The sequence below is a fragment of the Podarcis melisellensis genome (assembly GCF_964234715.1).
Source record: "Podarcis melisellensis genome assembly, chromosome: 13".
Lineage (NCBI taxonomy): Eukaryota > Metazoa > Chordata > Lepidosauria > Squamata > Lacertidae > Podarcis > Podarcis melisellensis.
The window spans coordinates 9326306-9352742 of record NC_138545.1 but is presented as its reverse complement, the minus strand read 5'-3'; the positions used below and the strand labels follow the sequence as shown (position 1 = coordinate 9352742).

General features: G+C 45.1%; 2 long non-coding RNA genes across 3 annotated transcripts; both read left to right on the top strand.

Annotated features, from left to right (window-relative positions):
• Positions 1 to 3069: 3069 nt before the first annotated feature.
• Positions 3070 to 13150, top strand: LOC309355910. Of its 2 annotated transcripts, none has more exons than XR_014162609.1 (3): positions 3070 to 3098; positions 6266 to 6417; positions 12966 to 13150. It is a non-coding gene; the product is annotated as an uncharacterized lncRNA (long non-coding RNA). The 2 variants fall into 2 exon arrangements; XR_014162610.1 differs by lacking the exon at positions 3070 to 3098 and adding an exon at positions 6078 to 6188 and having other exon boundaries at positions 6281 to 6417; positions 12966 to 13149.
• Positions 13151 to 15039: 1889 nt separating this feature from the next.
• LOC309355928 lies at positions 15040 to 16459 on the top strand. Its single transcript, XR_014162635.1, has 2 exons — positions 15040 to 15168; positions 15255 to 16459. It is a non-coding gene; the product is annotated as an uncharacterized lncRNA (long non-coding RNA).
• The last annotated feature ends 9978 nt before the right edge of the window (positions 16460 to 26437 follow it).

Below are 26437 nucleotides of genomic sequence, written 5' to 3'. Positions count from 1 at the left end.
TGTGTTTTGTCTGATCACACCTCTGAGTTATGCTTAAGGTTGCTGGGGTACAGCTCAAGAAGGAATGTGGACTTTTTCAGAAATCGTGAATTGGCCACTGTGTATTTCTTCATCATCCCATCATATCAAGGAATGACATGAAACCACCTCTGCAGTACATAGGACCTGGGAAACCCAGGTTCAAATCCCTACTTGTCCATGAAACTCGCTAGATAATCTTGGGTCAGTCAAATCCTCTCAGCCTAAGCTACCTTACTGGAGTGTTGTGAAGAATATATGAGGACGGGGATATTATGTATAGCACTTTGAATTCTTTAAGGGAAAATCTGGGTTAAAATGCTATGGATAAATTAAATAAATTCCACTGGAATGGTGTTAATGTGCATACATGCATACTACAGTCAAGGCAGCAAGTTTGGCTGAAAACCTTCCTGTGCTGCCATGGAATCCGAAGTCAGATCGTGGCATGCAGGGGAATGCCAGCCCACAATGACGCCCACCAGAGTGGGCGAGAACACTTCTCACAGTAACCTCTCTCCCCAATAGAAATTTTGAAGATGCTCTTTAGTGTAGCCAATAGAACAAGCTGTGGTGTGTGGCTTATTGTGGTGTTTGTGTGTAGTGCCCATTGCAGAATGTTTGATGGCCCTTGTTGTAAATGAAGAAGAGAACTGAGTCACATTTAAAAAATAAATATTAGTAGATCTGATCCGGACTCCGAGATCATAATTTGAGGCCTTCCCCCCCCCCCATCTTCCTCCTCCACATGATGTCTGGCAGGTGGCAAAATGAGAATGAGCCTTTTCTGCAATGCCTTCCTTTTAGTGGAATGCTCTCCCAAGTGAGGATCGCCTGGAACCATCATTATACATCTGTATGCACTAGGCAAAAACTTTCCTCTATAACCAGGCCTTTGCCCATTAACTATCCGGGGTCTCCTAGAAGGGGGTGAGGTGTTTTTAATGTATTTCTCTTTCCTCTTGGTTTTAATGTATCTATGATAGGTAACAGCAGGTAAAATTGTGCATTAGTAAATAAGCACACTATTTGTTATAAAGACCTGCAACCATAAGCTGCCAAAGAGCTGTGGTGGGTTTTTTATGCTGGGGGGTTATGCAAATTTTCAGAAACTGCTTCCTCCTTAAACCAGTTTGGCGCTAACTCTGCCACAGCTACAAAACTCTGAATTCCTGGGACCACTTTTCAATAAACCATCTCAATTCATTCAAGAGGGGAAATGATAGTACTGCTTCAACTTGTCTTCCTTTCAGCAGCATTTGGAGGTAAATCATCCTTTCAGTTAAAGAAAACTGCTTCATTTTGAGGCCTTATTCGTGCTTCCTCCCCCCACCCACGAAAACTGCACTTTAGTGCTCCATTGGAGCAAACTGCAACTTGTGGTTACTCCAGATTGCAATTTCTTCCTATATATCACTAAAGAGTGGGTTTTCCCTTGGAAAGGAGTGAGGAAACTGGGAAACCGCTCAGACTTGTGTTTTCTAGGCACAACACTAGCAGAAATGTGGATGAGCACTGAGTGTTAATATCCTACAACAGGCCTCCTAAAATGCCTTTATTTCCAGGTGCCCATTCAGAAGTTCAGATGGTTGAGTCAAGAGGGGACATCAAAAGACCTGAGGGTTCCCTTCGCCTCTGCTTTCAAATGTCTGGGTTTACTTTCAGGAGCTTCAACATGTACTGGCTGAGACAGGAGCCCATAAGCTACTCTTTCATTAACTGTAGGAACAGAAGTACTTCATTATGTACACAGGTTGGAATATTAAAACCTTTAGAGCAACACACATTTGTCTCCAAACACAAATGTTTTATGCTTCTCATAAAAGAGTATGTGGGGGTTCTCTTGTGTGATGGACATTTATCAGGATTCAGAAATGCATGTGTTACAAACATTTCCACCCACACAGGGAGTGCCATTCATCAAAAGAGCTGAGGACTCTATCTATGCAAGTTAACAGGAATACACACCTCAGTCAGCTGCAAATTCTTTTCCTGTGAGGCTGCTCTTCTTCTCACAATTCTCTGTGTGTCATCAGCTCATGGGGAACAATTCCAAGGGCATGAGCATGTGATATTTTCTTATGTAAATCATGTACATGTGTAAAGAGGATTTAATCCAAACAATTTGTGGCTAGTTCTACTTTTGGATACACCAATAGAGACTTTTTGCACTGAGAAAGATACTCCCATTTTGGGGTTTTCTTTGTGACTCAAGTGTCTGCTTCATGTAGGCCAGGGGCCACCAACAACTCATGGGCCCTTTTGGGTATCAGGAAAATCTGTCATGGGCACTATGCACAAACACCACAACCAACCCATCACACACCACAACCTGTTATATAGACTGAGCTTATATAAAGGCTAATTTCTTGGGGAAGGCGAATCAGGGAAGCTTTCTGCAGATGCATGGGCACCTATGGGCAGCATGTTAGCAACCCTGGATGCAACATATAATTCATATTTCCTCATTCACACATTGCTAAGGACACATTATAAAGGACTCTCGTTGCTTTGAGAAAGGCAGAAAGAAGGAACTATGAGCATGCCTTGCCTGGTGCTCTGTTACTTGGTGTTACGGGAGGATAAACTATATTTTCTACCTTTTCATTTAAAACCTTTACGAGATGGCACTGGACATTTTTCTCTCTATGCTGAGCTCTTATCAACATTTTTATTTAATTTCCAATCTAAACTTTCTGAAAACTCATTTGATATTTCCATTAATGTTAATGAACCGTTCACAACCATCCTTAATAAGGCCACTGGACATGTTCAAAGCAGATTCCTGTGTTGCTCTCCTAACCTCATACGGATACATAAATCCACCACTGTAAAGAGCTGTGTGAATTGTATGGTAGCAAAAAAAGAGATTTTTGCAAACAAGAGACACGCCTTCAATTCTACATTGCCAAATGTTTCTGCTAGTCCTTTTATCCTAATGGGTATGTAAATCTTCAGAGGAAACTTCCTCTTTAAAGCAGTCAGACACCCTCCCTTTGCCTGCATGCTTGGGACAACATTTCACACAGGGAAAATGATAGCTTTGCTTCAACTTGTTTTATTTTCAGCAGCCTTTGGAGGTAAATCCATCCTTTCTGTTGAAGAAAGCTAGTACATGATGGGTGTTAAAGACATGCACCAGGTCTCTAAAAATGCCTTTCTTTCTAGGTGTCCAGTCAGAGGTCCAGCTGGTTAAGTCTGGAGGGGATGTGAAAAGGCCTGGGGAGTCCCTCCACCTCTCCTGTCAAGCCTCTGGGTTCACCTTCAGCAGTAAATGGATGCACTGGGGAAGACAGGCTCAGGGAAAGGGCCTGGAATGGGTTGCAAGTATAAATGCAGGTTCATCTGACATTTGCTACTTGGATAAAGTGAAGGGACGATTCACCATCTCCAGGGATAATTCCAACAGCTTCCTCTATCTGCAATTGAACAGCCTTAAACTTGAGGACACGGCTGTGTATTACTGTGTAGCAGACATACACAGTGAGAGGAAGTGAATCTGAACCCAGGGAAAAGCCTTCTTTTGCCAGCAGCTGCCTCTGAATTGATTCAGAATCAAGAAATTGAATAAAAGTATTCAGATACTTCAGACTGATACATTTCTGTGCACGTCACAAGGAATACACCAAGGGAGAGTCATGGTGCAAAGAACTGAAAATGCCATCAACCACGACTAAAATAAAATGGTGCTTGAAGTATCACTGTGATTTCATCTGTAATCATTTCCTCATATTTTCCTCAGACATTTTCATGTGAACCAACTTTGTATGAGCCCCTTGAGACCCTGATGCCTTGAGAGACATCTCTCTAGTTCTTCAGCCCATGAGTAATAATTCATGGAGGAGGAATCCATGACACAATTGACTTCTCTCCTAATCTAGTTGTCCTATAGTTTGGAGGCATTAAAATAAAACTGTCATAGATAGTGATTATGCAATACATAATGTGGAAACAGGACATGTGCAGTATGATGTGTGCCTAGTTCAACCTATACGCCTATAGTGATATTTGAGCGGAGAAAAATACTTCATATTTTAAAGTGTGACTCTACTGTCTGGTTCATGTACACCAAGGGCTGGAAACCCTGCAGTGCTGAACCTTGGGATCTCAAATTTCAGCAGCACCCTGTGTGATGCCCAAATTTCGCACCCCCACCTCTCATGCTTCATTCTAAATCATAGTTGTGCCACTCCATGTCTAGTGCAACCAAACTTGTCATGTTCCCTTGAATCCACCTCTGACCCCTGGAATTTTTTTGCTGCTCTGAGATTGGGATGGTGTGCAACAGGTTTGTCAGGCATGAGTTTGACACCAAACAAACACAGGTGCCCTCTCTTGCTTAAGATTGGTAAGATAACACTTGGGATTGGTAAATTAACACTTGTTTTGCTGAATGCAAGAATCCCTGACAACTTCTGCTTTAAAACCTCCAATGAAGGAGAGTCTGATTTCTGAAACCTCCTAGTTAAAGTATAATCCTAGCTTCTATCCCCTTTCTTATTATATTCTTAGAACACATCATCTGACATCACTGAAGGAAAATTCATAAATCTATATCCTATCACATACTAACCATCTTGTCACAATACAAGACCTCAGAACTCCCTACCACCACAACCTCCTCCTCCTCCTCTCCCCAAGGGGGCAGGTATGGTAAGAAGAATAGAAAATGCCATCAGCCATGACGAAATTAAATTGGTGCTTTAAGTACAGTTGGTGGTTTCATCTGTGAGGCTAATCGTTTCCTCAGACATTTCTTGTGAAGCCACATTTTAGGAGCCCCTTGAGATTTGACTCCCTGAGAGACTTTCTCACAATCTTCTCTTATGTCGCCAGCCCATGGGTAGCAATTCATGAAGGGGGAATTCATGGCCTTATCAGCTAGTGTCTGATTCTGGGTGCCCTATTGCCTAGAAACCTAAATGGTGACTGACCCATGGCCATGGGAATATGACATTTTCATGTGTGACCCATGAAGATTGTTCTGATTGAAAAGCATACAGTTTGCCCCTAGTTTTACCTTTGGGGATGAAAATACTTCTGTTTGCTACTTATGTGAATAAAGCATCTGGTTCATGTAGACCAGGGGTCATCAACTATTCTGGACTCATGGACATATGTGCCATCCAGAAATAAAATATCTCATGGGCAGCACACAGAAACACCACAGTCAGCCACCCACCACAAACTATTATCTTGGCTACAATCAAGTGCTACCTTCAAGCCTAATTTCAATGGGGGAAGTGTAATATATGGAAAGCAAGGAAGGTTGCCACACTGCCACCGTTTGATGTAAACACAGCTTTCCTATTTCCTATTTCAAACATGAGAAGGGCAGCAACAAGATTCTATGAGAATGCCTTGTCATTTTCTCCAATATTCTACCTTAAGGCAGTGTATCAGTATATAAGCTGTATATTGATAGACCCCATGGTGAAAACCATTGCTGAAAGAGCACCAACTGCATACACCACAGCCAACTATTCTGTTGGCTAAAGTGTTTATTTATTGAAGCCTAATTTCAGCTGAGGTGGGGCTGGGAGCTGTGCTTCGCAGGGAATGGCTCTTTGTGTAAACAGGTAACCATGGGCAGGCCAGAAACAAGGGACCCTGAGAGGGCCTTGTCTTTTGCTCTGATTCTTTACTTTAAGTCAGGATACCTATTAAAAAAAAACTTTTAAAAATATTTTTGCTTAATGGTTAAACGCACTTTCCCTTCTGCTGCTTCACTTGAACGTGCCATTCCGGCACAATTCCTCACTGCAACAATGTCAAGAAATTGTTCACCAGAATTACATGGCATGTTCAGGGGGACTCTTTCCCCCCCTCAGATGTTTGTGTATTCATTTTATCCTTAGAAAGATATATCTTTCCACCCTTGTTAAGAAGTACTGAAGTTGTACATTAACAAGGAAGCAGACTTTTACAAAGACTAGATGTGCCTACAGTCAGAGCCTGCCTGAAGTCTCTGTTGCTGCTTTTCTCCTGCTGGGTATGCAAATTTTTAGAGACACACACCTATTTAGGATGGTCAGACCCCCTCCCTGCACCAGTGACCCTGAACACCTGAGCCCAATTTCACTCAGCTCTCTAGCAATAGATAAGGAAGATGATACTTTTGCTACAACTTGTTTTATTTTCTGCAGCTCTTGGAGGAGGTAAATTCATCCGTTCTCAAATAAAGAAGCATGGGACACTCTGAGTGTAATAACATGCAGCAGTTATGCTAAAATGCCTTTGTTTTTAGGTGTCCAATCTGGAGTCCTGCTGGTTGAGTCTGGAGGGGATGTCAAGAGACCTGGGGAGTCCCTCCACCTCTCCTGTCAAGCCTCTGGCTTCACCTTCAGCAGCTACTACATGGCGTGGGTGAGGCAGGCTCCTGGAAAGGGCCTGGAATGGGTGGTGTCAGGGGCTCAGGAGGAGAGGCACAGGAAAGGGAGGAAATGGAGAGCGAAGGGGAGGAATCCGAAGGGAATGTAAGCGATGACAGTGGTCCGAGGTCTCTGAGTCTGTCCAGCGAATCGGAAGACTGACAGAAAGGGGCTCCCATGGTCAGAGCAAGGGGGACACCCCAGGGAGAAGGGATCAGAGGGGACTCAGAGAGCAGCAGCTGGAAATCGGGACCAACCTCCCCACCAAAGAGCAGTAGGGAGGAGGAGTCCCAGGCATCGGGATCAGGCTGCTCACCACCAGCGGGAGGAGATGAGTCAGGATTGACCACGCCTCCATCGGAGAGTGAGGAAACGGTCGAGAGGAAAGTTGGAAGCTGGGCGCGCGCGCCAAGTTCAAATATACAGGCAAGCGGCACAGTGGGTAGCCCGGGTAGGGAGCCAGGTCCTAAAGCCCGCCGAAAGGAGGGGCAGGAGTCAGGGGGGTCAGCGTCAGAAGAGTCCAGGAAGGAGGAGACACCGGGGGGCAGAAGGACCCAGAGGAGAAAGGAGCAGCGGAAAAGGTGGAGTAAGGCTAGGGTCTTAAACTGGTGTACAGGGGGTGGAGACTCAGACGAGGCTTCGCCGATCTAGCGTCTAGACGTAGGGCTGCACGCTGCGGCTGGTAAATGGAAACTGAACCTCAATAAAGACTTTGGCACATTACTACCGGCTAGTGTTGGTCCTCTGTGAGCTGGGACCTGGAGGCAGCTCTGACAGTAAGCCTCATCTCCCTTTACCAAGAACCTCGCAAGTGAGTGGACGCAGCGAGGGGGCGAAGATTGGTTCTTCGCGAGCTCACAAAAGCAAGGAAAGATGACTACCGAACAGAAGATGGCTGACCTGCAAAATGCAGTGACGCGACTCAACCAGGAGATTCTCGCATCTAGGAAGAGAGAAGACGAAGCAGCTGCTGCCTGCAGAGATCTACAAGCCAGGTTAGGCGCGCTTACTAAGCAGGAGCACCCCCCCCCCAAAAAACCGGAGGGGATTGGGTTGGGGAGGAGAGGAGCCAGCCTTGTGTCTGATTTTGATGGGAATTTGCAGCAGTACCCTAACTTCCGAGCAGACGTGATGTTTGCGCTGCAATTGCTGGATAAAGACTTTAGAGATGAGCAGGAGAGGGTAGGATTTATATTATCTCATTTGCATGGAGAAGCTAAAGCGTGGCTGCGCAACCTGTGGAGAGATAAGGATCCGGCGCTCCGGAGTGCGGATGCCTTCATTAAAGCGATGGATTCGTGTTTTTTATCAACAATAGACATTGATATCGCCAGAAAACAGATACATGGACTGAAACAAGGGAGAGCCACTGTAAGGCAGTATCATTCCCGCTATTTTGCATTGGTGAATGCGCTGGGATGGGAGAAAGATTCAGCTGCAGTCAGAGACCTTTTCTGGGAGGGGCTGAATGGACCTGTGAAAGATGAGATAGCAAGGGGGGAGAGACCCCAAAGCACTCAGGAAGTTGTGCAGAGGGCACTGACGATTGGGGTGAGGCTGGAGGAGCGTCCCTGGGGCAAAGAAGAAGGACGTTGGGGATGCACGCCAGAGAGAGCAGCTCCCCTCTTTCCCAGGGATGCAGCGCGTATGCAATCCACACCTCCGCAGGGAGGGGGAGAAGAACCAATGGAGATTGGAGGCGCCAGGGCTCAGTCAGCCACCAGAGCCCTGACACCGGGAGCAGTCAAAGCAAAGCCTCCTAGAGGGAACAGGAAGTGCTACATCTGCGACAGTGCTCAGCACATGGCGAAAGAGTGTCCCCAGAGGCTCCACAAGCACACTGCAGCCTCAGCAACAGTAACAGAAGCAGCTCAGCAAAGAGAACCACAGCAGGGAAACGACGAAGTCTGGCTGGAATCATAAGCACTGGGGCCCAGCCAGACAAGTCAGTGAAGCAGTCCCCAGAGATTTTGCAGCCCACAGACCCTCTCCCACCCAAACCAGTGGTGCAACTCACCGCATCGCTCCAGTTACCCAATGGACTCTCAATGGAAGTGCCCATTACCATTGACTCTGGTAGTAACGCAGACTTTATAGGACTGGATTTCATTAAGCAACACAGCATAGCGCTCCTGCCAGCCACGCTGCCCCTGAAGGTTGTCACGGTGGATGGCAGGGAATTGCTGGGGGGGCAGGTGGTGGAGCAAACGCCGCCAATGGTGATGCAGATTGGCAATCACCGGGAAGTCATCAGCTTCAATGTCACCCAACTGTCGGACACACCTGTAGTATTGGGCATGAGTTGGCTGCACAGGCACAGCCCAGCGTTGGCATGGTACCAGCGCCAACTGACTATCGGCTCCTCCTACTGTGCAGAACACTGCATTCTGCCCAGCCCGGAAGGGGCAGAGGATGCCCCACAGCTACAATTAGGCACGCTGCAAGCAGTGCCCCACAAGTACGCAGCGTTTTTGGAGGTTTTCTGCGAGAAGGAAGCGGACAAGCTACCTCCCCACAGGTCCTATGACTGCAAGATTGACCTCCTGCCGGGGGCGACGCTGCCGACTGGGAAACTGTATTCCATGTCTGAAGACGAACTACAGGAACTCAGGGAGTTCATAGATCACAACTTGAAGCGCGGTTTCATCCGGGAGTCCAAGGCAGTGGGGGGCAGCCCCGTATTCTTCGTGAAGAAGAAAGACACGCCCCAAAAGAGGCTTGTAGTTGATTACAGGGTCATAAATTCGAGGACAAAGCCCACGGCATTCCCGATGCCCAAGATCAACGACCTGCTCGCGACGGTGAGGAAGGGACGCATCTTCACCAAGCTGGATCTTCGAGGGGCGTACAACCTCATACGTGTACGGGAGGGCGATGAGTGGAAAACAGCCATGTTCACGCCCCTGGGCACCTATGAATACAGAGTTATGCCGTTTGGATTACAAAATGGCTCCCACTGTTTTCAAGCCTTCATGCATCACGTGTTAGCGGGACTCCTCTACAAAAAGTGCGTCTGCTTCCTGGACGACATCCTGATATTCTCCGACTCGCAGGAGACGCACGAGAGGGACGTCAAGGAAGTTCTGCAGAGACTGCAGGAGCACAGACTGTATGCCAAGCTGGAAAAGTGCCAATTCGACATGACGGAGGTGGATTTCCTGGGCTACAAATTGTCGGACAAGGGGCTCGCCATGGACACCGCCAAGGTTCGATCAGTGTTGGACTGGAAGAGCCCACGCACTCGGAAGGAGGTCCAGCGGTTTATTGGCTTTGCAAACTTTTATCGCAAGTTCATCAAGGGGTTCGCTATGCAGACGGCGGCCATCACCGACACGCTCAGCTCCAAGAAGAAGAAGTTTGTCTGGACGGAGCAGGCGGAGCAGTCCTTTCAGAAACTCAAGCGTCTCTTCGCGTCCGAGGAGCAGCTACTGCATGTGAATCCCAGCAGACCGATGAGGGTGGAAACGGACGCCTCAGACAGAGCCGTGGGTGCAGTCCTGTTGCAGCAAGACCCGCATGGGGACTGGAGGCCGTGCGCCTTCTACTCCAGGAAGCTCAGCAAGTCGGAGCAGAACTACACCATCTGGGACAGGGAGTTGCTGGCCATTCATGCAGCATTTAAGGCATGGCGGCACTTCCTTATCGGAGCCAAGCACACAGTGCAGGTCCGCACTGACCATAAGAACCTGGAGTACTGGTGCACGGCGAAGTTCCTGAACCAGAGGCACATATGCTGGGCGGAGTTCTTCGCGGATTTCGACTTCAAGATAGAGTACATCCCAGGAGACAACAACGTCATAGCAGATGCACTGTCCAGAAAGCCGCAATACCTAGAGGAGGCGGCTCCACCGGCAGCAAAGCACATTTTCACACCGAAGGCGTGGGCATGCGCTTCGGCAACCGTGGACCTGGATGCTGTACGTCGCGCGCTGCAGGAGGACCCCTTCGCACAAGCCAAGATGGAGGAGGTGCACAGTGGCAAGGCTAAGGACGACGAGTTCCAGATACGCGACGGATTGCTCATCCGCAAAGGGGCCCTCTACGTACCGGGGGACGACCTCCGCGCGAAGGTGCTGCAGCAGCTGCACGACGCACCCACCGCCGGGCACTTCGGCAAAGAGAAGACTGTAGAATTGTTAGCCAGACACTTTTGGTGGCCCAGGATGCGGGGGGAAGTAGCGGATTACGTCTCGAGGTGCGACACCTGCCAAAGGGCCAAGCCAGTGCACAGACCACCGGCAGGTCTGCTGGAACCGCTGCAGACTCCGCTCGAACCGTGGGAGAGGGTGGCACTAGACTTTGTCACGGATCTACCCAGCTCGCGGGGCAAGACAGCAGTTCTAGTAGTGGTGGACATGTTCACCAAAATGGCCCATTTCATTCCGTGCGCGAAGGTGGCCACAGCAGAACAGACCGCCAAGCTGTTCATAGACCACGTGTTCAAGGTTCACGGCCTACCACGAGCTATCCTGTCCGACCGGGGGCGACAGTTCATCTCGAACTTCTGGCAGAAGCTGATGGGCATCCTGAACGTCAAGATCAACTTAGCGTCGGCGAGACACCCGCAGACCAACGGGCAAGCGGAACGGGTCAACGCCATCATGCAGCAGTACCTAAGATGCTACGCGAATCAGCAGCCTGCGACATGGGTGGACTACCTGCCACTCGCCGAGTTCGCCTACAACAACACGAAGCACGTGTCCACGGGGGTGACGCCGTTCTTCGCCAACAATGGGAGACATCCCAGAACCTTCCCGGGATTAGAGAGAGTGGGGGAGGGGGAGCCACAGGCAGCAGACGCCTTCGCGTCAGAGTTGCAGGAGGTCCACGAACAGCTCCGAAGGCAGTTAGAACTAGCAAAGCACGCATACAAACTGCAGGCTGACAAACACAGAAGGGCCGGGGAAAACATACAGGTGGGAGACTGGGTTTGGTTGGCAGCCCAGGCAGTGCCGGCCAGATCGCTAGCGAAGAAGAAGCTAGGACATAAGCAGCTAGGGCCTTACCAAGTCGAGGCACAGGTCAATCCAGTAGCCTTCCGGTTGACACTTCCGGAGGGATCCAGAATGCACCCGGTCTTTCATAGATCAGTGCTCACGCCCTACAAGGCACCCCACAGATTTCAGGAGCCGAGGAAGGCACCAGACCAGCTCAGGGAAGTGCCCACAGAAAGGGGGTCGCCAAGGGGGGAGCCCATCAATGAGGTCACAGAAATTTTAGACTCGAGATGGGGGGAAGAGGGGGTTGAGTATCTCCTCGCCAGGGAAGGTACCCCGGCAAGCGCCAACTGCTGGGTGCCATACTATGAGGTGGAGGAGCACTACCTCAAGGACGAGTTCCACGCACTCTTCCCACACAGACCTATGCCAGCAGATTATTTCGACGAATATCTTTTCACACCCACACTTTCCGCCAGCACGTTCCAGGGGTTCTCCTCGGACGAGGAACCAGCACCCGACACAAGTTCCCCGGAGGGATCACCCTCGGGGTCTGCCACAGACCGCTCTTATTGGTGGGACAATCGACCTGAGGGGGGCTGGAGCAGGGAGCTGCTGGAAGGGCCTTGGCAGCAAGCATCCCCCGGGGCAACAGGGGGGGAGACGGACATGGACGTGTTGGGAGAGGACCTTGGGTTCGAGCACGGAGGCCAAGAGATGGAAGCAGAGGAGATCGATGTCGACAAGAACATGGAGGACGATCTGGACTTATCCCGCTGGATGCATGCCACGGGAGACGAACTGTATCCGGCACTCACCCCCACAACGATGGAGCGCCCAGTACCCACACCCGAAGAAGGGGAGGGGGGAAGGGGGGCTTCGAGGGGGGGTGGATGTCAGGGGCTCAGGAGGAGAGGCACAGGAAAGGGAGGAAAGGGAGAGCGAAGGGGAGGAATCCGAAGGGAATGTAAGCGATGACAGTGGTCCGAGGTCTCTGAGTCTGTCCAGCGAATCGGAAGACTCACAGAAAGGGGCTCCCATGGTCAGAGCAAGGGGGACACCCCAGGGAGAAGGAACCAGAGGGGACTCAGAGAGCAGCAGCTGGAAATCGGGACCAACTTCCCCACCAAAGAGCAGTAGAGAGGAGGAGTCCCAGGCATCGGGATCAGGCTGCTCACCACCAGCGGGAGGAGATGAGTCAGGATTGACCACGCCTCCATCGGAGAGCGAGGAAACGGTCGAGAGGAAAGTTGGAAGCTGGGCGCACGGGCCAAGTTCAAATGTACAGGCAAGCGGCACAGTGGGTAGCCCGGGTAGGGAGCCAGGTCCTAAAGCCCACCGAAAGGAGGGGCAGGAGTCAAGGGGGTCAGCGTCAGAAGAGTCCAGGAAGGAGGAGACACCGGGGGGCAGAAGGACCCAGAGGAGAAAGGAGCAGCGGAAAAGGTGGAGTAAGGCTAGGGTCTTAAACTGGTGTACAGGGGGTGGAGACTCAGACGAGGCTTTGCCGATCTAGCGTCTAGACGTAGGGCTGCACGCTGCGGCTGGTAAATGGAAACTGAACCTCAATAAAGACTTTGGCACATTACTACCGGCTAGCGTTGGTCCTCAGTGAGCTGGGACCTGGAGGCAGCTCTGACAGGTGGGATACATAAGTACAGATTCATCTGGCAAACGCTACTCAGATAAAGTCAAGGGACGGTTCACCATCTCCAGGGACAATTCCAACAGCCTCCTCTATCTGCAAATGAACAACCTGAAACCTGAGGACACGGCTGTGTATTACTGTGCAAGAGACACAGTGAGAGGAAGTGACTCTGCAGCCAAGCAAAAACCCTCCTTTGCCCACAGACGATCTCTGAGTTTTTTGTGCCCTTTAGCATGCCAGCACTTCCCCACCTGTTTGTTATTTAAGTCTCTGAGGCCAAAGACATATTTAAGGTCAGGATTTTACATGGCTTCAAGAGCATATTGTGGTTTGATTCTAGCTTCTATCCCTCTTTTACATGAATTATATAACACACAGGATGCTCACTGCTCATTTTTTATTATTATTATTATTATTATTTTAAGTTCGGGTCTTTTTACTACTCAAAGAGGACCACGTAAATAGGAAATGTTTCTGAACATGCATATATATGCAGTCATGAGCACCATGTTTAGTGACACCCCCATGTAAACACAGCTTTTATATTTCTCATTTGCCAATTAGAAAGACAGGATTCCCCGTGCTTTGAGAAGAGGAAGAACAAGGAGCTATGAGAATGTTGTGTCATGTGCTCTACATTAAGATGGGATTCTTGTACATGTGCTTTTTGTGTTGTTGTTTTTTATTTATTTAAAGCCTTTAAGAGTGGGTATTCCAAAGAAACCAGAGGCCAATTGGTGCCAAAGAAGGATAGAACATTCTTTATGTATGCGACAAAAGCAGCAAGAATACTTATTGCAAAGTATTGGAAGACACAAGACTTACCCACCTTGGAAGAATGGCAGATGAAGGTGATAGACTATATGGGACTGGCTGAAATGACTGGCAGAATCCGTGACCAGGGAAGAGAGACGGCGGAAGAAGATTGGAAGAATTTAAGGACTATCTTAGGAAACATTGCAATATTAATGAATGTTAGAACGATGTTGGTTTAGAAATTAAGTGGTTTCCAGCTGTAATGATTAAGTAAAAAGAAAAGAAAGGTTAAAAATTAAATAAAAATTAAGGGGGAGGATTTGCTGAACTTATAATTAGAAATTGGAATACAGAAAGGGGAGGTATGAGGAGGTCGGGGAAGTAAGTTATAAGAAAATAAGGGATTGAAATTATACTTGTTTTTGTCTGTGTTTTGTTTGTATTATTGTTTTTTCTTTTTATATAACTTTTGAAACTTTAATAAATATCCTAAAAAAAAAAGAGTGGGTATTCCACAAACATTCCATTTCTTCGATGAGCTGTGATCTACAGTGTTTCTTCATACTTAACCTAAATTTTCTTCCACTTCATTTGAACATTTCACAGTGAGGCCAAAGTCTCCTCCACAGCCACTGTGACCAGTCAAGACCTCTGAGGTACTTAATGTTTTAACTATTTATTTTTTATTTTAAGTTGTATTTTAATCTTGTGAACCATCCTGAGGTTTTATGATGGAAAGTGATATATAACTATAATAAAATCGTCATCATCACCATCATCATCATCATCTCTCGAACTTCAAAATGGCTACCCCTAGGATGAAAGGCATTGGAGTCCCAAAGCCTTTCATCCTTGCTGAGGAAGCATTTTTTAAAAAGACTCTTGATGTGATTTCATGACGGGAGAAAAATAATAATGGTGTAGCATTTGGGAGTGTGGTGGACATTCCAGGGATGAATGAAGGGAGGATGAAAATAATGATAATAATAATAATAATAATAATAATAATAATAATAATAATAATAATGCCAGTCTATAGACTGATACAGAAAAAACCATACCCAGTATATTAATTTCTTCCAAAACTTCCTCCAACACAAACGTCTTCGATTGAATTTTACATTCCGTTTTTGCCTCCATTAGAACTCCACTCTGTGTGCATTTGTCTCTGTGTGTTTGTGTGTGCAGGGGACAAAGAGGAAGCCAGCAGCAAACCCTGATCCCTCAAACTGCTTTTATCTGCCTCATGTGCTTCACTGGGGAGGTCTCATGTAAATGTGACCAGGAAGTTGGGAGTAGTTTCGGATGAAAAGCCCTGAATATAAAATCTTCACTTGCTTCCCAGCCCAGAGTCCCCTCTTTCCTGTATCTCTAGCACATTCATTCATCAACATTATGGAGCTCTTGTTGTTCTTGTTTCCCTTGGTGGCTTTTTCTAAAGGTAAGGGAAGTTCTGCAATGTTAATTTACTTCATGGGGCCATTAGATGGCGAATAACCATTCATTGCCATCTTTTCTCTTTCCAAGGGGTCTTCTCAGACATTCAGCTTGTATCATCTGGGCCAGGAATAGTGAGACCAGGAGAGAATCTCAACCTGCTTTGTAAAGTCACAGGTTTCTCCATCTCTACTGAGTACTATGCGTGGGATTGGATCCGTCAATCACCTGGGAAAGGTCTGGAGTGGATTGCACAGATATACCCCTATAGTGGAGGGAAAGAATATGCCCCTTCTCTGAAGAGCCGAGCAAGCATTTCTTCAGATGCCTCAAAGAATGAGTTCTCCCTCCAGCTAAACTCCCTGACAGCTGCAGACTCCGCTGTGTATTTCTGTGCCCGAGAGAGCACAGTGAGACAAAGCCTATTGGGCCCTGTTCAAAAAGTAGAAGTCCTGCTTCTATAAACAAATAGACTGTGAAAGTTTTGACAGAGCAATTCTACATTCCACAGATGATGCAGAACAACATCCAAACTGCCTGCCTCTTCAATCTGCAACTTAATCCAGAAATGATTATACTGATGGAAACCTGCAGAAGTGGCACACAATGGAAATAGACCAATGTGGATCAGTACAACGCTGTACAAAAATACTTTGCTGCAGCATCTCCCCCCCCCCACTTAAATTCAACATCCAGTTTTGCAAATGCATGATTGTTTGTGTTTTGTCTGCTCATACCTCTGAGTTATGCTTAAGGCTGGTGGCGATAGACCTTAAGTAGAAATGTGGAATTTTTACAAAATTCTGATTTGGCCATTGTGTCTTTCTTCGTCATCCCATCATCCCTTGGCATGGCTTGAAATCTCCTCTGCAGCACAAAGAACCTGGGAAACCTGGGTTCATATCCCTACTCGTCCATGAAGCTCACTGGATGATCTTGGGTCAGTCACGGACTCTCAGCCTGACCTACCCTACTGGGGTGTTGAGGGAAATATATGAGGAGGGGGATAACATTTATAGCACCTTGAATTCTTCAAGGGAAAAACTGGGATAAAATGCTATGAATGAATAGGATAAATTCCATGGGAATGTTGTTTATGTTAATGCCTGCTTGCCACAGCCAATCAGGTGGAGCTGATCAGATTACTCATATCCACACACTTACCTCTCCATTGTGGTGAGGAGAAGAATCACATTTGGAAAACGTATGGTTTGGCAGATCTGTTCAGCAGTGGTGTCTTCTGTGGAATGTTAATACGTGAATTAACTGAAAGAATAAAAACATTAAAATATCAAGATCTAATACTTAAAATGTGTTTTGCACTTCCCAATATCGCTAGAAAGGTCTAAAGGAGAATTTGGCTTCACTGGAAGGAAAACCCATTAATCTCTACCAAATGTCATTTTGCACATTAAGCATCTAGTCACAAAAGCAGACCTCTTCCGTCTCTTGTTTCTCACAAGGGGGCAGTCATGGTGCAAAGAAGAGAAAATGCCCTATCTGCCAGGACTGAAATAAAATGCTGCTCGAACTACGGTTGGTGATTTCATCTGTAACGCAATAACTTTCTCAGATGTTTCCTGGTCAACCAACTTTCTATGAGCCCCCTGAGACTTTGAGTCCCTGAGAAACTTTCAAGCAATTATCTCTGTGCTCTCAGCTCATGGGCAACAGTTTGTGGGGAAGAAAGGAGGCTGAAATAATGATGATAATGATGAATGTGATAATAAATGCCAGTCCCTTGAACTTTCCACCACAACCAGTAGTTTTAAAGTATAAAAGAAGAATGCTTCCCCAGTTCATTAATCTCTTCCAAACCTTCCTCCAACACCAACGTCTTTGAGTGAATTATGCATTCCATCTATGCCCCCTCCATTAGAACTCCACTCTGTGTGCATTTGTCTTTGTGTGTTTGTGTTTGTGCAGGGGACAAAGAGGAAACCAGCAGCAAACCCTGATCGCCAAAATGGCTTTTATCTGCCTCTTGCGCCTCACTGGGGAGGTCTCATGTAAATACCCCCAGGACGTTGGGAGTAGTTTTGGTTGAAAAACCCTGAATATAAAATCTTCACTTGCTTCCCAGCCCAGAGTCCCCTCTTTCCTGTATCTCTGCCACACATTTGATCATCAACATTATGGAGCTCTTGTTGCTTTTGTTTTCTTTGGTGGTGTTTTCTGAAGGTAAGGGAAGTTCTGCGATTAATTTACTTCATGTGGTGATTTGATGACGAACAACCATTCATTGCCATCTTTTCTCTTTCCAAGGGGTCTTCTCAGACATTCAGCTTGTATCAACTGGGCCAGGAATAGTGAGACCAGGAGAGAATCTCAACCTACTTTGTAAAGTCACTGGTTTCTCCATCTCTACTCGGTACTATGCGTGGCATTGGATCCGTCAATCACCTGGGAAAGGTCTGGAATGGATTGCATGGATATACCCCTATGATGGATGAAAAGGATATGCCCCTTCTCTGAAGAGCCGAGCAAGCATTTCTTCAGATGCCTCAAAGAATGAGTTCTCCCTCCAGCTGAACTCCCTGACAGCTGCAGACTCCGCTGTGTATTTCTGTGCCCGAAGAGACACAGTGAGACAAAGCCTATTGGGCCCTCTTCAAAAAGTAGAAGTCCTGCTTCTATCAACAAATACACTGTGAAAGTTTTGCCAGAGTAATTCTACATTCCACAGATGATGCAGAACAACATCCAAACTGCCTGCCTCTTCAATCTGCAACTTAATCCAGAAATGATTATTCTGATGGAAACCTGCAGAAGTGACACACAATGGAAATAGACCAATGTGGATCAGTACAGGACTGTATAAAATGACTTTGATTCAGCACTTCCCCCCTTCCACCGGAAATCAATATACAGTTTTGTTAATGCATGATTATTTGTGTTTTGTCTGCTCATACCTCTGAGTTATGCTTAAGGCTGCTTGTGATAGACCTCAAGTAGAAATGTGGACTTTTAACAAAATTGTGAACTGGCCATTGTGTAGTTCTTCATCATCCCATCATCTCTTGGCATTGGGTGAAACTTCCTCTGCAGCACAAAGAACCTGGGAAACCTGGGTTCAAATCCCTACTTGTCCATGAAGCTCACTAGATGACCTTCACATCCTCTCAGCCTAAGCTACCTTACTGGAGTGTTGTGAAGAATATATGAGGAGGGGGATATTATGTATAGAACATTGAATTCTTCGAGGGAAAATCTGGGATAAAATGTTGTGAATAAATAGAATAAATTCCATGGGAATGGTGTTTATGTGCTTGCATGCATACCACAGTCAAGGCAGCAAGGCAGCAAGAGCCTTCCTGTGCTGTCAGGGAATCCCAGTCAGATCATGGCACGCAGGGGAATGCCAGTCCACAATGGTGCCCACCAGAGTGGGCGAGTGCACTTCTCACAGTATCCTCTCTCCCCAATGGAAATTTCAAAGATGCTCTTTAGTGTAGCCAATAGAACAAGCTATGGTGTGTGGCTTGTTATGCTGTTTGAGTGTAGTTACCATTGCAGAATATTGGCAGCCCTTGGTGTAAATGAAGAAGAGAACTGAGTCACATTCAAAAAATAAATATTAGTAGATCTGATCCGGATTCCGAGATCATAATTTGAGGCCTTCCCCCCCCCCCCATCTTCCTCCTCCACATGATGTCTGGCAGATGGCAAAATGAGATTGAGCCTTTTCTGCAATGCCTCCCTGTTAATGGAAGGCTCTCCCAAGTGAGGATCGCCTGGAACCATCATTATACATCTGTAGGCACGAGGCAAAAACTTTCCTCTATAACCAGGCCTTTGCCCATTAACTATCCGGGGTCTCCTAGAAAGGGGTGAGGTATTTCTCTTTCCTCTTGGTTTTAACGTGTGAGGGGTAACAGCAGGTAAAATTGTGCATTAGTAAATAAGCATACTATTTGTTACAAAGACCTGCAACCATAAGCTGCCAAAGAGCTGTGGTGGGGTTTTTTATGCTGGGGGGGTTATGCAAATTTTCAGAAACTGCTTCCTCCTTAAACCAGTTTGGCGGTAACCCTGCCGCAGCTACAAAACTCTGAATTCCTGGGACCACTTTTCAATAAACCATCTCAATTCATTCAAGAGGGAAAATGCTAGTTTTGCATCAACTTGTCTTCCTTTCAGCAGCATTTGGAGGTAAATCCATCCTTTCAGTTAAATAAAACGGCTTCATTTTGACGCCTTATTTGTGCTTCCTCCTGTCTTGGAAAACTGTCTTGGAAAACTGCTCTTTAGTGCTCCATTGGAGCAAACTGCAAATTGTGGTTCCTCCAGATTGCAATTTCTTCCTATCTATCACTAAAGAACAGGTTTTCCCTTGGAAAGGAGTGAGGCAACTGGGAAACCGCTCAGACTTGTGTTTTCTAGGCACAACACTACCAGAAATGTGGATGAGCCCTGAGTGTTAATATCCTACAACAGGCCTCCTAAAATGCCTTTATTTCCAGGTGCCCATTCAGAAGTTCAGATGGTTGAGTTTAGAGGGGACATCAAAAGACCTGAGGATTCCCTCCGCCTCTGCTGTCAAATGTCTGGGTTCACCTTCAGGAGCTTCAACATGTACTGGGTGAGACAGGAGCTGGGACCGAGCAACGGGAGCTGACCCTTCGTAGGGCTTTGAACCACAGACCTTTCGATTAGCAAGCCCAAGTCTCAGTGGTTTAGACCACAGGGCCACCTGCGTCCCTAAGATATTAAAGAACAACAACAATAATAATTAATAATTAAAATAAACAACAATAATAAACAATAAACAACAATAATATTAAAGAAAAACAACAATAGAGATTGAATTGATTTACATTTAATGTTTCCCCTTGATTAACTTCTTTGACCAATTTCAAAGTAATTTTGAATGAAATGTACCATTCAGGCACATACTTCAAACCCACCCACCATTACTGATATATTTGATGGTTTGCATCTTTGAAATCATGGAGCCTTTGTGCATGAGGGGGATACATGAGCCCATCAAGGTTAAGAGCTGTGCAAATTGTGCTTTGGCAAAGTAGGAGATTTTTGCAAGGTCGCCATATGCTTCCAGTCGGATGTTGCCAAATGTCCCTGTTGGTGCTTTTATCCTCGTGGTTATGTAAATTTCAGAGAAAGCTTCCTCTTTAAAGCAGTCAAACACTCTGCCTACTGCTGCATACTAGGGACCACATTTTGGTCAAATCTCTCAAAGCATCAGACAGGCAAAAATGATAGCTTTGCTTCAGCTTGTTTTCTTTTCAGCAGCTTTTGGAGGTAAATTTCTCATACCAGTTATCAAAGTTTGGTTCATTCTGGGTGTTGTTAACATGCAGAAACTTCTTAAAATCTTTCTTTCCAGGTGTCCAATTAGAGGTCCAGCTGGTGGAGTCTGGAGGAGATATGAAAAGGCCTGGGGAGTCCCTCCGCCTCTCCTGTCAAGCCTCTGGATTCAACTTTGTGGGCTATCACATGAATTGGGTGAGACAGGTTCCAGGGAAGGGCCTGGAATGGGTGGCCTTCATAAGCACCACTTCAGGTGTAATTTACTACTTGGATAAAGTGAATGGAAGATTCACCATCTCCAGGGATAATTCCAACAGCCTTCTCTATCTGCAAATGAACAGCCTTAAACCCGAGGACACGGCTGTGTATTACTGTGCAAGAGACACAGTGAGAGGAAGTGAATCTGAAGCCAGACAAAAACCCTTCTTTTCTCATGTCTGCTCTCAATTAAAATCTTGAGGAACAATAACAGCTAAAAATATGAGTCTGTTTAAAGACAATTATGAGAAATGCTGGTTAGAGATCAAAAGGGACTTAGAAAGTTGGTCCAGACTGAAACTTTCCTTGTTGGGATGAATTGCTGTCATAAAGATGAATGTATTGCCAAAAATGTTGTTTTTGTTTCAGACCTTACAAATTATGGATAAAATGGAGTGCTTCAAGAGGTGGCAGAAAGACATTTCGAAATTTGTCTGGCAGGGCAAAAAGCCCAGAATCAAGTTGAAGATTTTAACTGATGCTAAAGAAAGAGGGGGGTTTGCCCTGCCAGACTTAAGGTTGTATTATGAAGCAGCAGCATTCTGCTGGCTGAAAGACTGGCTACTTCTTGAAAACACTGATGTTTTGGATCTGGAAGGTTTTAATAATGCTTTTGGATGGCATGCATACTTGTGGTACGACAAGGTTAAAAGTCATAAGGCTTTCAAGAACCATATTGTCAGAAGAGCACTGTTCAATGTTTGGATAAGGTATAAAGACCTACTAGAGAATAAGACGCCAAGGTGGCTGTCACCATTGGAAGCAAAGGCCCTGAAAAGACTCAATATGGAGGCCAATTGGCCGAAATATTGGGAAATAATAGAAAAAGATGGAGACTCTTGGAGGTTGCAGAGGGCGGAAAAAATAAAAGACAAAGTGCGAGATTGGCTACATTATGCTCAGATTAAAGAGGTCTTTAAATTGGATAAAAAGATAGGATTCCAGGTGGAAAAATCGAAGTTAGAAACAGAATTGTTAGAACCTAAGGTAAAGGTTTTATCTAAAATGTACAACTTGCTGCTAAAATGGAATACACAAGATGAAACGGTCAAATCAGCTATGATTAAATGGGCACAAGACATTGGGTACAACATTATGTTTGCTGACTGGGAAAAGTTATGGACCACCGGTGTGAAGTTTACGGCATGTAATGCCTTAAAAGAAAATATTATGAAAATGATATATAGATGGTACATGACCCCAGTCAAGCTTGCAAAGATATACCATTTGCCTGATAACAAATGTTGGAAATGTAAGGAAGCTGAAGGAACGTTTTTCCACCTTTGGTGGACATGCCCTAGGGTTAAAGCCTTCTGGGAAATGATATATAACGAGTTGAAAAAGGTATTTAAGTATACTTTTCCCAAGAAACCAGAGGCTTTGCTTTTGGGCATTGCCGGCCAAAGGGTGTTAAAGAAGGACTATACCTTTTTTATGTATGCAACAACGGCAGCAAGGATACTCATCGCTAAACATTGGAAAACACAAGATTTGCCCACGCTGGAAGATTGGCAGACGCAACTGATAGACTACATGGAATTGGCAGAAATGACAGGCAGAATCCGTGACCTGGGAGAAGAAGCAGTGGAAGAGGACTGGAAAAAATTTAAGGACTACCTACAAAAATACTGTAAATTGTATGAATGTTAAGAAAGTGAAAGAGTGAAAATAAGCGTGGCCTAAGTAAATTAGTTAAAAGGAATGTGAGTTTACTATGTAACTGGAGTTTAAATTTATTTTTGAATAATACTATGTGTAAAATTAAGGTTTCAAATTTGTTGGAGATAAATGTAAAATTGGAAACATAATAATTGGAAAATATAAATAAGTATTTGAAATAAGGTGATAAATTGCTGTTTAGAACTTTTTAAATTTGGAAAGCAGGAACGGAAGATGTGAGGAAGTCCAATTGGTAAAGAAAGTAAGACTCGGACTAAGATGTTATATTTTTGTTTTGTTATATGTTGTTTGTATGCTTTTTTCTTTGTATGTTTTTCTTTTCTTTCTCTATGTATTTTGAAAATTTCGAATAAAAATCTTATAAAAAAAAAAATCTTGAGGAACAAACATTGCAGCTTATAGTTTAAAGGAATATTTTCTTGTCCCCTTTTGCACATCAGCATTTACCATCCCATTTTACAACGGGGCCCCAAAACACATTCCAGATCATGGGTTTGCACAGACTCTAGTAGCACTCAGAGGTTCCAGCTATTTTCACTACACTTCATATTGCTCTTCGTTGCAGGACTCAGGAAGCAATCGGACCAGGGAAAGGGTGCAATATCTATTGCTTGACACTGTTTGAGAGTGGGGAACATAGCTCTTAGGAATATAGAAATATTGATCCTGACTTCAACACCTTCCTAGATAGGGTTTAATTCTGGTTTCTATCACTGTTTTCCATGGGTTATGTAACAATCATGCTCACTCTCTACACTTCTCTAAAATGTTAGGGCCTTTTTATGTTTAATTGAACATATTGGGTGAAAATCAGTATCCACATGTGTGCACATGCCTCTGTTGAGATAGCGTGATATTTATGTAGTGCATCTATTTCCCCCATAAGCTACTCTTTCATTAACTGTGGGCACAGAAGTACTTCATTACGTACACAGGTTGGAATACACAAACCTTTAGAGGAACACACATTTGTCTCTAAGCACAGAGTTCTGCTTCTCATAAAAGAGTATGTGGGGGTTATCATGTTGGATGGACATTTATCAGGATTCAGAAATGCATGTGTTACAAACATTTCCACCCACATAGGGAGTGTCATTCATCAAAAGAGCTGAGGACTCTATCTATGCAAGTTAACAGGAATACACACCTCAGTCAGGTGCAAATTCTTTTCCTGTGAGGCTGCTCTTCTTCTCACAATTCTCTGTGTGTCATCAGCTTATGGGGAACAATTCCAAGGGAATGAGCATGTGATTTTTTTTTTATGTATATCGTGTACATGTGTAAACAAACAATTGTTTTAATCCAAACAATGTGTTAATCCAAACAATTTGTGCTTAGTTCTACTTTTGGATATACCAATAGATATTGTTTGCACTGAGAAAGATACTTCCATTTTTGGGTTTTATTTGTGACTCAAGTGTCTGCTTCATGTAGGCCAAGGGCCACCAACAACAACTCATGGGCCCTTATGGATATCAGGAAAATCGGCCATGGGCACTATGCACAAACATCACAACCAACCCATCACACACCACAACCTGTTATATAGACTGAGCTTATATAAAGGCTAATTTCTTGGGGAAGGCAAATCAGGGAAGCTTTCTGCAGATGCATGGGCACCTATGGGCAACATGTTAGCAACCCTGGATGCAACATATAATTCATATTTCCTCATTCACACATTGCTAAGGACACATTATAAAGGACTCTCGTTGCTTTGAGAAAGGCAGAAAGAAGGAACTATGAGCATGCCTTGCCTGGTGCTCTGTTACTTGGTGTTACGGGAGGATAAACTATATTTTCTACCTTTACATTTAAAACCTTTACGAGATGGCACTGGACATTTTTCTCTCTATGCTGAGCTCTTATCAACATTTTTATTTCCAATCTAAACTTTCTGAAAACTCATTTAATATTTCCTTTAATGTTAATGAGCCGTTCACATCCATCCTTAATAAGGGCACTGGACATGTTCAAAGCAGAAGCCTTTGTTGCTCTTCTAACCTCATACGGATACATAAATCCACCACTGTAAAGAGCTGTGTGAATTGCATGGTAGCAAAAAAAGATTTTTGCAAAGAGCAGACACACCTCCAGTTCTACATTGCCAAGTGTTTCTGCTAGTCCTTTTATCCTGATGGGTATGTAAATCTTCAGAAAACTTCCTCTTTAAAGCAGTCAGACACCCTCCCTTTGCCTGCAAGCTTGGAACAACATTTCACACAGGGAAAATGATAGCTTTGCTTCAACTTGTTTTATTTTCAGCAGCCTTTGGAGGTAAACCCATCCTTTCTGTTGAAGACAGCTAGTACATGATGGGTGTTAAAGACATACACCAGGTCTCTTAAAATGCCTTTCTTTCTAGGTGTCCAGTCAGAGGTCCAGCTGGTTGAGTCTGGAGGGGATGTGAAAAGGCCTGGGGAGTCCCTCCACCTCTCCTGTCGAGCCTCTGGGTTCACCTTCAGCAGCAAATGGATGCACTGGGGAAGACAGGCTCAGGGAAAGGGCCTGGAATGGGTTGCAAGTATAAATGCAGGTTCATCTGACATTTGCTACTAGGATAAAGTGAAGGGACGATTCACCATCTCCAGGGATAATTCCAACAGCCTCCTCTATCTGCAAATGAACAGCCTTAAACTTGAGGACACGGCTGTGTATTACTGTGTAGCAGACATACACAGTGAGAGGAAGTGAATCTGAACCCAGGCAAAAACCCACCGTTGCCTGCAGCTGCCCTCTGAATTGATTCAGAATCAAGAAATTGAATAAAAGTATTCAGGTAATTCAGACTGATACATTTCTGTGCACATCACAAGGAACACACAAAGGGAGAGTCATGGTGCAAAGAACTGAAAATGCCATCAACCACAACTAACATAAAATGGTGCTTGAAGTATCACAGGTGATTTCATCTGTAATCATCTCCCCATATTTTCCTCAGACATTTTCATGTGAACCAACTTTGTATGAGCCCCTTGAGACCCTGAAGCCATGAGAGACATCTCTCTAGTTCTTCAGCCCATGAGTAATAATTCAGGGAGGAGGAATCCATGACAGAATTGACTTCTCTCCTAATCTAGGTGTCCTATAGATAAAGTGAAGGGATAAAGTGGATAAAGTGGATAAAGTGGATAAAGTGAAGGGAGAGACACAGTGAGAGGAAGTGAATCTGAACCAAGGCAAAAACCTTCCTTTGCCTGCAAAGTCCCATTGGTGATTTCATCTGTAATCATTTCCTCATATTTTCCTCAGACTTTTCCATGTGTACAAACTTTGTATGAGCCTATAGATTTGAGGCGTTAATATAAAACTGTCATAGATAGTGATTATGAAATACATAAGGAACCATAATGTGGAAACAGGAGATGTGCAGTATGATGTGTGCCTAGTTCAACCTTTGTATGCCTATAGTGCCTAGTTCAACCGATATACCTATAGTAATATGTGAACGGAGAAAAATACTTCATATTTTAAAGTGTGACTCTACTGTCTGGTTCATCTACACCAAGGACTGGAAACCCTGCAGTGCTGAACCTTGGGATCTCAAATTTCAGCAGCACCCTGTGCGATGCCAAAATCTGAAACCCCCACCTCTCATGCTTCATACTAAGTCATAGTTATGGCACCCCAAGACTCCATGTCTAGTGCAACCAAACTTGTCATGTTCCCTTGAATCCACCTCTGACCCATGAATATTTTGCTGCTTGGAGATTGGGATGGTGTGCAACAGAATTGTCAGGCATGAGTTTGACACCAAACAAACAGGGGTGCCCTTTCTTGCTTAAGACTGGTAAAATAACACTTGTGACTGGTAAATTAACACTTGTTTTGCTGAATGCAAGAATCCCTGACAACTTCTGCTTAAAAACCTCCAACGAAGGAGAGTCTGATTTCTGAAACCTCCTAGTTAAAGTATAATTCTAGCTTCTATCCCCTCTCTTATTATAGTCTTAGAACACATATTCTGACATCACTGAAGGAAAATTTGTAAATCTCTATCCTATCACATATTAACCATCTTGTCAGAATGCAAGACCTCAGAACTCCCTACCACCACAACCTCC